The sequence below is a fragment of the Euprymna scolopes genome, chromosome 15 (genome assembly GCF_053919585.1).
Source record: "Euprymna scolopes isolate OS-2025 chromosome 15, ASM5391958v1, whole genome shotgun sequence".
In the NCBI taxonomy this organism is placed as follows: Eukaryota; Metazoa; Mollusca; class Cephalopoda; order Sepiida; family Sepiolidae; genus Euprymna; species Euprymna scolopes.
The window spans coordinates 30,391,578-30,406,423 of NC_136496.1; positions in this window are offsets into that span (position 1 = coordinate 30,391,578).

Below are 14,846 nucleotides of genomic sequence, written 5' to 3' on the forward strand. Positions count from 1 at the left end.
ATTCGTTTATTCTGGATTTGAAGACGATTATATATATATATATATTTTTTTTTTCTATTTGACCGATACTGACCAAAGCCAATGGCTTCTCGACGATAAGTATTAATGAGACGGAAATGATTGTCAACCAAAAGATGAAGAATGTTATGCGAGTACTAACACTGATCAGAGATCTGAACTGCATTTGATTATTTAAGGCGGTTTATGACAAGTATTTTTGTTTGAAGATGACCAAATTGTAATCAACGGGAAAGCAGTCTAACGGTAATGTCTCCCTTGTACAGAAGCTCTGTCTATAAAAATCTCGCTTGTTATTAGACACATAGACAAGGGGAATCTTTCTGTGTTGTTTTTTTTTCTCTTGGCCTTGCTAAGTGGTTATCCTATTGTGAGAAGCATATTTAAACGTGCAGATTAAATGGACATTCCAAGAATCCAACGTATCAACTTTCTTGTACGATCGTTTCTGAGACGATATTAATTGTTATTGCTATCAAGATATTAAGTGTCTTCATGCAGACGACACTAACATCTATGGCAATACTTCAAAGGCAGGCAATGGCCAAAATCTATCTGATTCTTCTCACCTTGAGCATGTGGTGCAATGGGGAAAAGGGTGGCTGGTTAATTTTAATGCTTCTCTCTTTCTTTCATCAATGCTCTGTCTGACACCCATCGGGCCCCAATTGAAATGAATGGCTCTCGTCTTGAGAAATCACAATGTTTTGACAAGTTTCCTCGACTAATCTTCACTCCTGATATGAAACCAATACATCATATCTATTATCAAGACTGCCGGCAAAATAGTTGGATCATTCTACCGCTCCAGTAGATATGTCGCTGCTGATGCAATACTCTACATGCATAAGAGCCAAGTACATCCTGAGATGGAGTACTATTGCCACATCTTGGTAGGAACTGCTTCGTGTGAGCCTATCCTGCCTTGACAGAGTTCAAAATCAACTTTGGAATCTAGTAAATGATGCCCTATTCTCTTTCCTGCGACCTTTTCCCCACAGAAGAGACGTTGCGAGCCTGTCTCTGCTCTATCGTTATTTTCATGCCAGGTGCTCGTTTGAGCTTCAATCTGTTCCCCCGATTGCGAAACTTATAAAAAAAAACAAAAAAAAACAAAAAAACACTCGACTAGCTACAACTACTATCAACAATTTCCTCTGCTCTCTATCTGTGCCTAAATTTAAATGCAGATTTCCTTGAACTAACCGATTCTGGGACTCTGTTCAGCTAGCCTGCTTTCCAACTGATTACAGCATGATCTTCTTAAAGTCTAGTGTAAACAAGTTCTTGTTGAGCATTCTCCTTAAATAATCAAATTATACCAAATTTCCATCTGTCCCATTGACTACCGTACACCCATTAATTCTTATCCCCGAGTGGCCATTTGTAAAGTAACGATTGCCTTATTTTGAATTTCTGTTCTTTACTGATATTTTACCAACCAACTTGGAGAATGGATTCATTAAAAAATTATGTGAAGCTTGTTTTCATCGCAGCCATGTACAGTAACTTCTTGAGATTGGTTTATAGTCGGTTATCCGAGGTGCTTCTGCAAGGTATTAAGGAAGACATAGCATTTCAAAGTTCATAAGTTTGAAAGAACAAATAATTTTTAAAACAAGTATGGCAGACTGACAAAACAGACAAACTGATAAGTTTTCTTATAGAGCTGCACCGACGCATCTAAAATAAGATGCGTCCATTCAATATATGCATTTAATGGACGCATCTAAAATAAGATGCGTCCATTCAATATATGCATTTAATGATGCTTGGATATATCATCTAACGACAACTGTATTTGTTAGTCGTTTTAAAACTGTTTTTATATGCGATGTTTTGTTTATTTCATATAATTTTTTTAATCTGTTAAATGCTATTGCGAGAAATGGTGGGTTTTATGAATAAAATTAATTTAATAAATATTTTTTTGTCTTTTTATAGGGCATGCATCTGCAATACGTAAGTAATAATTTCCTGCTATATTTACCTTTGTACATTTATTTTCTATACAATATATATATATATATATATATATATATATATATATATATATATATATATATATATCTCACTGTATACAAGCTCGGTAAATGTGTTGGCATGAGATGTTAAATCGAAGGAAGAATAAAATGACATCTTTAATGGGGTTAAGATTTTGGCTGCAACTTTTTCGCTAAATCTGTTGGAGAGATTTATTTTTATTTTATTTTTTATTGAAAAAATCATTTTTGACCCGATTGTGACGTGTTAACGTTGAAACGTAGATATACTTGCGTATGTTCCTCCTAATGTTCATGTAATATATATATATATATATATATATATATATATATATATATATATATAATTATTTTTTTACTATATATAACATCTTTAAGCAGATTAATCCCTTTCTTCGGCTGCAAATCTTTCTGCTCGGTCTTTTCAACGTTGTTAATTTTGCTTCATTTTCTGATTGTAAGAATTATTTTGGAGTCCTCTGGAGACATTTTAATGTCGAAACATACGTCGATCCTCGTCCTCATAATGTTTGTATAATTTTATCTATAAAAGCTCACTTATGTATTAAGCGCTATTGAAAAAAAAAATTAATTCATGTTATCAATATACTTGAACTTATATATATATATATATTCATTCATTCAAGCACGTCTGACTGAACACGACAGAGTTATTCTTTTTTCCGATTTTTCTGGATATCTTTTACATTCGCCGGGCGGTCTTTTTTTATATCAGCTGGTATGTTGTATAAAATGGCGCCCAAATGTTTTGTTAAGCCATGTTCTTCTCAAACGCTTTCTACCAGTGCGTCCGGCTATCATCAAGAGCGATTGTTGTTTTCTTTTTCTTTTTCTTTGAGGCTTGGTGTATTTATAGTTTTTTTTTTATTGGTTATAAAGGTGGGTGCAAGATGGTTAGGGGCGAATTTTATTTTTAATTTCGTTTTTTTTTATAGTTTATTTATTTACTTTCTTGTTAGTTATTATTAGTTAGAAAAATCGAAAAAAAGAATAACTCTATCGTCTTCAATCAGACTTGCTTGAATAATGACCTGCTGCCAAAATACACACACACACACACACACATATATATATATATATATATATATATATATATATATATATATATATATATATATATATATTAAAAGTAAGATAGCATTTTTTCTAAATATCGTTAGGAACGAATATTAATTTTTTGTTTAAGCTAAACGATTAAAAAAAAATTCTTTAAAGACATAATGCTAACTTTCGTCTTTATGAGAGCATTATCAGGCGATTTTTTTTTTTTTTATAAATCTTTTTTTTTTCTCGGAGATCTTTCCTAATACCAAATAATAGAATAGATTCATACACATAAATTTTGCTTATTTTTTATTTTGTTCTTTTTTTTTTCTTTCTTCTTTTTTTTCTTCTTTTACATATTTTAACTTAGGCAGACCCTAACCCTAACCCTAACCCGACGCCTACATTTTCTATATATTGCACCTTACACGGGTCTTATTAGATAGCAGAAGATATTTTTCTCATATCAGTAAACAACTCATCAGAGACGAATAGATATTACTCAAAACCCCTACTCAGTTCGACACATGGAATAAAAAGAAGGGAAAAAGAATTTACAGAAAAAAAGTAGGTCTATATAAACTATAAACAATTTTAAGCCAGCAGGACTCAATATCTTTTCAGCTAGAGCTCTTTCGAAAATGAAAAGATAATAATTAAACTTAACATAACACCTGAATTTATTTGGGTTGTTCTCTCAATGTTTTACTTCCTTTAAAATACGTTTAGATTCAGTTGTGTTCCACACCAGTTCTGTGGTTTTACTTTAGGGTGTTTTGTAATAGAAGTATTTTTGGGATGAGCCGGATTCAGAGAAATATTTTCAGTGAAAAAGGTTTGCAGGCTTTGTATTAAAATGTGAGAAAAATGAAAGACATTGTTATAAGGCAAAGAAAACAAAATAATAAATTAAGAAGGTATATATTCACAAAAGGCATTTCATATATGTTTAAAATGGATGGTTACAGCAACAGGAAAAACATAATGTTCGTGAATATTTTTAGAGGTCGTGTGAAAGCAAAGGAGATTCATTAGTTGAGAGATTAAAGAAGACTGAATCGATTAAGATCCGTACGTTACAGCGGTCGGAAAAACCGTAACCAAACATTTTTCTGCTCATTTATATTAATTAAAATTCATTGAAAATTGTTTATAAGAGTGCATGTTGATTTGATTTCGTACTAGGAAGAGAGTTCAGTGAAAAAGATTGGAATATTTCAATGCATAAAGTTTATACATATTGGCAGACGACAATAAATCAGTGAGCCGTGTGTGTGTGTGAGTTCACTAATGTTTATGTGTCTCTGTGAGTTGAGAGATGTTGCAGAGATTAGCAGCCAACATAGAGACGTCTAGCGATACCGACCCGTAAACTCGGGTCAAATAGGTTTAACTGGTTTATTGAAAAAAAATCTGACTTTTAAAAGGATTTAGGTGGCTCCCAGAAAGACCATTTCAAATAAATTCTCTGATTGGTCCAAAAATATAATTATTTGTTTTTATTCAGGATAGTGTATGCGCAAAGAACATGCGTACAAACGAGTTTACACATTTTGATTTTGGACGTCGATGTGTAAACATAGGCCGCTACATAGACCATCTAAGCTTGACACAAGGTCAATCAACATTTAACAACGGCAGAAAATAATGAAAACAAAAATTGTTGATTCAGATTTTTGGTTTATGTTATAGATTATCGATTAAAAGCATTCCGCTTTATAGTGTTATATCCTAGCCTGGGTTCGAATCATACTGAAGACAGCATGTAAAGTCGTTGCATTTAACTTACTCTCACAACTGAATATATTTTTGTAAAACAGATGCCAGTGTGCCCTGTACAAATATTTTAATGGTCTTTATGCCAATAAATTCATTAATCTACAAAAATCACTCACTTTTTTCGGACAAAGATAGAAAAAAAAGACAGAAGAATATCAGGTGTATAGGGAGAATGACTCAGGAAAAAAAAAGTTGGTTGACATCTGGGAACAATATTATTGTCTAGATATTGTAAACAAAAATCGACCATGCCTAAAATCTAATCCTTTTTAATGGGAAATAAGTCATTCCATTTTTTAATTTAAAAAAAATTATTTTATTATATAAGTAGCAGGCCACCCAGCGTTATCCGGTCATAAAATACGCATAAATATTATATTTTAATTAATACATTAACTGAGACATATGTATGCGAGTATGTTTTTTTTCTAAACAGTTCATTTCTTGTAAGTAAAAATAAAAAATACTCGAGCTGAGATCGAAACAAAACCTAAAGACAGCGAGTCAAATACGATAACCATTAGAGCAGCTTGACATGACCAACCGCCCGATAACGGAAATAAGATGAATAAAAGTTGCTATGACTAAAATTGACCTAACCATCTGCAGATGTGGGGGAAAACAACGATGTGGTGCTTTGTCTGCCTGGTCTTTCCCAACCGATGCAGCTTGCAGAATAAAACAATGGTGCAAAGAACTGCGTTAAAAAGTGTAGAAACGGTTGTCCCTATGCTTTAAAAACATGCAAAGAAAATCAAAGGTCTACTGAAGTCCTTTTTACTTTAAACAATTTTTATCACATTCTTATATAATGGCTCATTTCAAGGGGATTTTAGGTGAAATGAAGCTTTTTCTGTGGTTGGAATATTTCACCCACCATCCTCAGTTCAGAGCTGGTTGTTTTATTTTCCAACATATCAACTCTTTTCATGTTGAATCCAATAATTTGGGAAAAAAATTTTATGCTTCAAGTTCTTTATATCTTCAAATGTTTATTCATGGTGTTTCAACCTCAGTTCACCTTGTTAGATACATTCCCATATATCTTGAATACATATCTGCCTAATTACAAAATAATTTATTTATTGCAAAGGAAAATGTCAATTAGAACTAAATGTCCAAATTTGTCGAAAATTACCCGTAATGACGAAGTCATTCATCGTAGAAAGTAACTTAGTGTGTTTAAGGTGTGGGAACATCTCTTAAAAGACTCCCCCAGGTGTTAAACACGATAAAACATCCTCTTTTGATCAAGTGGTTGACATGTCATCAACTAATTTTGCTTGACAGATCTTGTGTCAAGTTTTCGGTGTCTTTAGACATTATTAATTCTCTCCTGAGAATTAATAATCTGGGCAGGAACTTTGGTGCTGCAATTGAACTCTATATGATATAAGCAAATAGCACATATTTTTATAAAACATAGAATTCTTATTTTAACATTGAAAAAGCATTTCAAAAACTCAAAACGTTGAGGTGGCATGCAACCTCTTCGTTCTTGATAGAGTCGAGAGTCTAACTTTTTGCGACCGCCTTCAACGAGCTTCCAATACCAACTGAATATCTGTTTCTCTCGAGATGACGAACACAAGAGAAGGATATGGCAAAAGAGAGTGAAAGAGAGGGAAAGAGAGGTGTGCAAATATATTAAAGACGCAGAGACTGCGATATTGTTATATTTCTTTTGACAATCATAATATCGGCCAAGTGGATCTGACCTTATTGATCCTGTCAAATTTGATTGACAAAATGCTCTAAAGTCGCCATGCTTTAATAACTTGTCTCCTCAAAGGGAAAAGAAAGGTTAGGCATGGGGCTTTCAAATGCGGGAGGATCTATCTTCCCCATAAAAGGACTCTTCATCATTGTACCACACCCATGCATTTTGTAGAATCATGGAATAATATGTCAATTATGCTAATAGCTTCTTTTTAATCTAACATAACATCTTCAATGAAGATATTCGTTCTCATAATTATCTATAATATAGATCTCACCTGTCTATTTAAATGTATGTATGTATTTATGTGTGTCTGCCCAAAACTTTCGACAGGGGCAACACATTTTCACGAGATCGGTATTGATTTGAAGCTTGACCCTTCGGACGACAAATATCGAAAAATTGGCTAAAAACATTAATTGCTTCACCATCAACTAGGCATTTTTTTACAAGGAGGGGTCGCTTTTTTCGCCGATATTTTGATTGACTAGACTTAATTTAAACATTTGTCACGTCCGGTTTGACGATGGGCGCAATAGCACAGACGTCACGTTTTTTTTTTTTTTTCACATTCTTTTCCTTCTTCATCGTATGGGTTCGAGCCTGCCTACTACCATTTTTTTTTTTTGCTCAACACACACTTCCAAACATCCGGGCAACGCCGGGCACACAGGCTAGTGTATTATAAGACACAGCGTCATGTCTAACCTTACAGACGTTGAGGAGCCAACTTATTATCCTAACAGGTGGTTCCCTACTGCAAGTCACACGTGCTATCATGTTTCTGAATTTTTAAGATGAGGATGGGCTATTTGTATTTCTATTCTTCGAACTACTGTTCTCATCTTAAGTGTTATTCTTATTACGTTTCGGTTGCTGTAACCCCAGACCTTCTTCTGGTCTACCTTGCCAATACATAATGACAAAACGGGGGCATGACTGGATTAAATAAAGGGTTTTGTTTGAAATTCCGTGCAGATTCACGAGTTCGACAGAAAGATTCCCGAGTTCAACAGAACACGCCTGAAGAAAATCAGAGATTACATTAACAGAAATGTTGTGAAAATAACTCTCAAAATAGAAACAATAGTCCGAATAATCCAAATACTATAAATACAAAGTTCAAAACCGGCTTCAAAACCTAGTAGGTAATGCCCCTTTTTTCTATTCTTCAACCTCTTTCCCGCAAGATGTGGTGAGCCTGTCTCTGCTCTATCGTTATGTTTATGGCAAGTGCTCGACTGAGCTTAAATCTACGATCTTCTTTGCTAAACTTTCACAAACACCACTTACCTAGCTACAATGATCATCAACAGTTTTCTCCTACTCTGTGTAAATCTAAATTCAAATCCCATGAACAAAGCTTCCTACTTAGAACTGCTTGCCTGTAGAACTCTGTTCCTCTGGCCTGCTTTCCAGCTGACTACAATATAGTCGTCTTCAATTCCAGTTTAAAAAAGTTCCTGTTGAACCGTCCTTCTAAATAATCTATTTCTGCCCCATTTCCACCACTGATTATTAATACGCTGTTATCCTAATGACTATCGTACACTTATTAATCCTTATTCTTGAGAGGCCTTCAGGCCTTGATAAATGGTTACTCCCATGTAAAAAAAAAACGAAAGAAAATAGTAGACTGTTTTCGTCCATATTTCAGTTTATCATTTTCGTTTGAATACTATTTTTCATATTTAATGTTCATCATTTCATTAATATATTAATAAAAGCAATTTACATTTAAATAACTTTATTAAGATTAAACTTATAATTTTAAATTATATTTTGGTTTTTATCAAAATAAATTTGCAGGGTTGGGGGGGGAGAATATTTTGTTTGTATTTTCTATGCATGTTAACTTTTAAAAATATTCATTTGGTATTTTTTTTTTCGTTGCTGTTTTAGTTTTTTTTTTTACTTTTTTAGTTATTAAAAACTTTGAATTAATTAATTTCATATCTGCATACGTCTCTTTTGTTTCTCAGATTTTCTTTTAATGCGGTACAAATTATTTTTCATCCCTGTCATAATAAAATAAAAACGGGTATTCTTAAGATGCGCCGATTCAATATGTGCGTTGAGTGATGAAAATGATGCTTCAAACTTTAGTATGACAAACTGCAACAGCCCATTCCAAGATGCTTGAACATATCTGAAAACGCTATTTCAAAATTAAGTGCCAAAACCGACAGAGCTCTTTTTTCAAGATGCGTGTATGTGTGTGAAAATGCTGTTGCTAAATTACCCATGACAGACTGAGAAAGCCTCTTTTCAAAATGCATGGACATATCTGGAAATGCTATTTTGAAATTACCCATGACAGACTGACTGAGCCTCTTTTTAAGATGCATGGACATATCTGGAAATACTGTTTCGAAATTACCCGTGATAGACTCACTGAGCCTCTTTTCAAGATGCATGGACATATCTGGGAATGCTATTTTGAAATTAACTATGACAGACTGATTTTAAATTCAGCGTGACAAATCAAGAAAAATGTTAATTCAAATTTAAGCGTAGCAGACCAAAATCAACACTATTTCAAATGGAAACGTGACAGTTTAACAATAATACTGTTTTAAATTTATGTTTGACAGACCAATAAAAATGAATTAGCATATGACTTTTGAACGGCTCGATTCTGTCTCCAAAAAAAGGTTCCTCCAATATTTTTCTAGAATCAGATACTAACAGGATCACATAAAGGTTGCCAGCATCCATAAGTAGTGCTATATATATATATATATATATATATATATATATATATATATAGTTTTTGTTGTTGATTTTTTTAAACGATATTACGGTTAATGTCCCGCCTCGTAGATCCAGTGTTCTTCTTAGAAAATCGCCCATTTTTTATTTATTTATTTATAATTTAAAAAAATTTATTTATTATTTTTAAAAACAGTAATCTATGGATACACATGTTTTGAAGTCCTACTCTTTTTCGGCATAGTTTGACTGTTGTTGGGATTCGAACCCCGGACCTTATGTATTTCAGTCCAGCGCCCTAACCCATTACGCTATGATGCCATAGACAATTTACTGTTAGTTATCATTTATCTGTTTACATAGGTTTTGTTGTTGATTTTTAAAAAAATATTTAGGTTAACGTCTCCGCCTCGGAGATCCGGTGTTGTTCTTAGAAATATATATATATATATATATATATATATATATATATATATATAGCTGACTGTTATTTGATGCTTAAACTTCTCGAGTGGCTTTCGGGCCTTGATAAGTGTTGACTCCCACGTAATAAAATAATGCTATGAACACCAGAAGGGTCTTGCTTGAAACTTGCAAAATGATGTTGAGCATTTTGTTGTTGTTGAACATCCATTATCAATTTAGAATGATTTCTGTTGGCATTCGTTTCCTAGTTGGCATTCTTTCTAGTTAGAATTCTTTCTAGAAAGACATCAGATACTTATGTAAAAGACCACGTGACTTGACTGCTGATAGGCTCTTTTTTAATTATTTATTATTATAGAGAGCGTTGGCGCTTTATACAGGTGGATTACTCCTGCTTTTCAGTGTGTGTACTAGTGGCGTTTTAAGTTTAAAAAAATAAAAAAAAATCGTTTTTGGAATTACAGCCATATGAAAAGAGTATGGAGTTTACCGAACATCTCGTTTGCGGTCACAGAATGATGATAGACCTATCAATAAGAAAGGATTTCATGGTTGAGAATACACGGTTAATATTCAATGGTTTCTACACGATTCTTTTTCCCTGTTTTTTTTTTTAATTATTATTTCTGATCCAATTTGAAATGAGGAGTATATTTGAAAATGAAAGTTAAACATGTATGACAATTTTTTCTTTTATTTTTTTCTAACATGAAAAATAACGAAAACATGTTTAAAAATGTCTTTCATTCTAGCGAAAAAAGGAAAGCATGAAAAACACAAAAAAGCTAAAATTTCTTAACAATATATAAAGAACAACATAAAAAACATGTTTAAAAAATTCTTCCATTCTAGTAAAAAAAAAAATAAATAAATGAAAGTATAAAAAACAAAAAAGCTCAAATTTCTTAACAATATATAAAAAAACAACATAAAAAACATGTTTAAAAAATTCTTCCATTCTAGTAAAAAAAAAATAAATAAATGAAAGCATAAAAAACAAAAAAGCTAAAATTTCTTAACAATATATAAAAAAAGAACAAACATAAAAAACATGTTTAAAAAATTCTACCATTCTAGTAAAAAAATAAATAAATAAATGAAAGCATAAAAAACACAAAAAAGCTCAAATTTCTTTACAAAAAAAAAATAAATAAAAAACACTTCTATAATAAAATAAAATAAAAGTTTTCCTTAAAACATTTGAGCTGTGACAAACAGAGAATATCTCTTTGAAAATGTCCACCATGAAAGTTTAATGATCTCTCTAAAAGTCATCAGTCTTTTCTTGAGGTAATTAAATATCATTCATAATTAAATAAATTCATTACATATTAACCACTGTCTCGAATAGATTCATCAAGTTAAAGACGGACATTCTTTTACGGATCTGCTCAAAAAGAGACTCTGTCCGTCGGAAAATTTACTTATCCGTCTTTCACAGTTCTTAGTATCTATATATTATTACGATTACGTGTGTGTTATTTTCTGCTTACATCCGGGTCGTTTGATTGTTATATGCTTCGTTTTCTTGTAATAAATAATTTTACCAAGAATTCTTCATAAGTTTTGGTTTCAGTTTCGATTACAGCTGATGGCACTCAAATCATTTAATTTTTTTATAAATAATATTACTAAGAATTCTTCATAATTTTGGTGTCGGTTTCGATTACAGTTAATGGAACTCTCATAATCTATTTTTTAAAAATAATATTATCAAAAATTCTTCATAAGTTTTGGTTTCGATTATTGCTGAAGGAACTCAAGTTACACACACACACACACACACACATATATATATATATATATATATATATATATATATATATATATATATATATGCTATTGGCCAACATTTGGTTGATAATCCATGTTGTGCCAATCAGTATAAAATAGAGTGGTTTGAGGTACTGCATAGAGCGGACTCCAAAAATCATTTAAGAATTTTGGAATCTGTCTCTATTGCCTTTCGTAAACCATCTTTATGCCGGCAGAAGGATACGGTGAAGGCGTTGAATCTCTTCAGGGAAATTTGATAACACTTTTTTTTTTTTGTCCTTCCCTCGCGGTGCTATTTTAAACGCTTTTTTCTCTTCACCAATTAAATTTACTTTTAATCTTCTTTCTGGCACTTTTAGTACTCGTTTACTCGTTCCCCCCTTTTGCTCTTTATTTCGGCATTATGTTATTTAATTTTATACTATCGATTCTCTCCTGACAAGATGATAGTCGAAAGAGCTTTTGAGAGATTTCCGCCCCTTTTATTTAAATGTATATATATATATATATATATATATATATATATATATATATATATATATGTATATTCATAAGTTTGGGATTCGGTTTCGATTCAAGCTAATTGACCCAAGTCATATAGATATATTTTTTTATTTTTGAAACCGCAACTTTATAATATATAAAAATCGATAGAACATTAACTCTATAATAATATATATACAACATCTGCAAGCATTAAAATATATTTAAGCATACTTTACGACCGGGCTTTGCCTGGTGTTCATGCTAGCTTAGACAAATACTTTTGCAGTTTTAACAAAAAAGCTACCGTAATATCAGAGCTTCTCTATTTACACTGAACAGCTACAGAATGCCAACATCAATATATTACATATGAATGAGTTTACTGTGGAATTTCCACAGGTCCCGCTAGTTATTATTATTAGTATATTTTTTTTCTTTTTTATGAAAATCGCTTGAGACAAGTCATGAAGCCACTTGGTGTAAGAAGCTAACATGAACGAAGGATGATTATTGCGAAGACAAGACATGCTTATTGACTTTAGGTTGGAAATCACCAGGGTTGTATGCAGAACAAAAACAGTGAGCAGGAAGAGAGTTACATAACCTTGCAGTCCCTGAAAAAAAACGCTACTGGAATAGGAATCTGTAAACAAGCCTGAGGATGCCATTATAGTATTTGTAGAACAGACTGAGACTAGCAACATCACGTCTGTGAGCGGGAAGTTGGAATATAGAAGAAAAGGTAGGGCCAATTAAATTACAGGTACGTTACTACAATTTATCAAGAACCTTCAAATGGGATACAAATTCACCAACCCAAATACGACGACAACACTCCATGTATCGTTTGATAATAGATTTATAGAGGATAGAGTCAGGAATGAGAAAGTGTTTAGAGCGATGAAGAGAGCCGATTTTATGAGGAGCAGAAGTGGCAATGGATTTAATATATGGACGCTAAGAAAGATTCGATGAGAAAAGAAAGACCATGAAGTTTCAGAATGAATTTCTCATCCGGAATAAAGCCAGCCATAAGAATCTCAGGACGAAAAGGGACACGCCTGCGATTGAAGAAGGATAGTGGAGTCTTAACAGGATTAAACAAAACACACAAAAAAGACAATTCTTACCCCAATCCATAACTTAAACCAAGTCAACTTTTAGATCAACTGCATATTTGAATTGATCCAAGAAAGATGGGCGAGAAGAAATACTAAAATAGAAGGTGGTATTATCAACATAAATGCTAATTATTGATTAAATATAATTTGAGTACTTCTGTACAGTGCTGAACTAATAAGATTATTATTATTTAGAAAGCCATTCTTAACATGAAGAGGGGATGAGTTTGTTAACTATTCTGTACTTACACCTACCAATTTGATAAACAAAAGATACCGTAAAAATTAAATTTAGCTTGAAAATCCAATCTAGAAGAAGCAGGGTCCATCAAGTACAGAAGTATTAGAATTCGTTCAAGGCAACAAACTGATGTGGACACCTGTGGCCAAGGTGTTCCTCTTATGGTTGAGTTTTTTTTTTGTTTTTTTTTTCTTTTGGTCGTTACTTACTCCCCTCCTTGATTCTTTCTTCCCTACCCCCAAATCCATATTTTCATTTCCAGTCGATTTCTTTTTTATTTAGATATTTCAAACTCCTCTTCTTATCTTGAGTGTTATTTTTACAAGGTTTCGATCAATCAAACTTCTGACCTTTTTCCAGGTGTGTCTTGTCAAACTCTAGAATCTGTACATAATTTCGAATGGAAAACTTTATTTAATCTATGGAGAAAACATGTGCTCGTTCCGTTAGCCATGACTGGGTAGCAACCCAAGTAATTCGCAATTGTATTTTGAGTACACCTATACTGAGAATCGAACATTCAATCTCCAGAACTGTTTAACTTTTACAATTAAACTTTACCAAGTACTTAAATCTAATATGCCACGGATGTAACACTTATATTTGAAACAGCATTTCCATAGCTAACTGACCAGATCACATATACATCTCTTATTTTAATGATCAAATGAATATCTCTAATTTTAGTGGTCAAATAGACATCTTTTATTTTAGTGGTCACATAGACATCTTTTATTTTAGTGGTCAAATAGACACCTCTTATTTTAGTGGTCAAATAGACACCTCTTATTTTAGTGGTCAAATAGACGTTTCTTATTTTAGTGGTCAAATAGACGTTTCTTATTTTAGTGGTCGAATAGTTTCTTATTTTAGTGGTCGAATAGACATCTCTTATTTTAGTGATCAAATGAATATCTCTTATTTTAGTGATCAAATGAATATCTCTTATTTTAGTGATCAAATAGAAAAAAAGAGGAGTGCATGGAGTAAGTTCATGGCACTTCAACCATTACTAATCAGCAGAGTGTTACCAGTTTCGTCAACCAAGGCAAGGGGCTATCAGGCATGTGTATACAGGGTAGAATGATAAGTGTCGTCCTAACAAGAACAACACTACGGCTTTATTTTAAAACTTTTATTGATAAAATCAATCCAGATAAGTTGATTATATAGCAGTGCTGACATCTATGCAATGTAGCCGCCTTCAGCCTTAATCACTGCCTCGATATGGGTCCGGAACTGGGAGCATGCCTTTTTCACAAGCACTGGCAGGAGCTTGGCTAATACTCAGTGGATGGCAAGGATCAGGCTGGCTTTAATGTTGTTGGAGATCATATTGGTGATATTCTCGACATATGAACAAATGAAGTAGTCCAGCATGTTCAGGTTTGGGGAGGAGGGGAGCAGTGGGAGAAAGGTACAAAGTCGTCGCACTCCTGAAGCGAAGCCTAGGTCTCTTTGAACTTGTGGTCTGGCGCAGAGTCCTGCTGTCACACCAA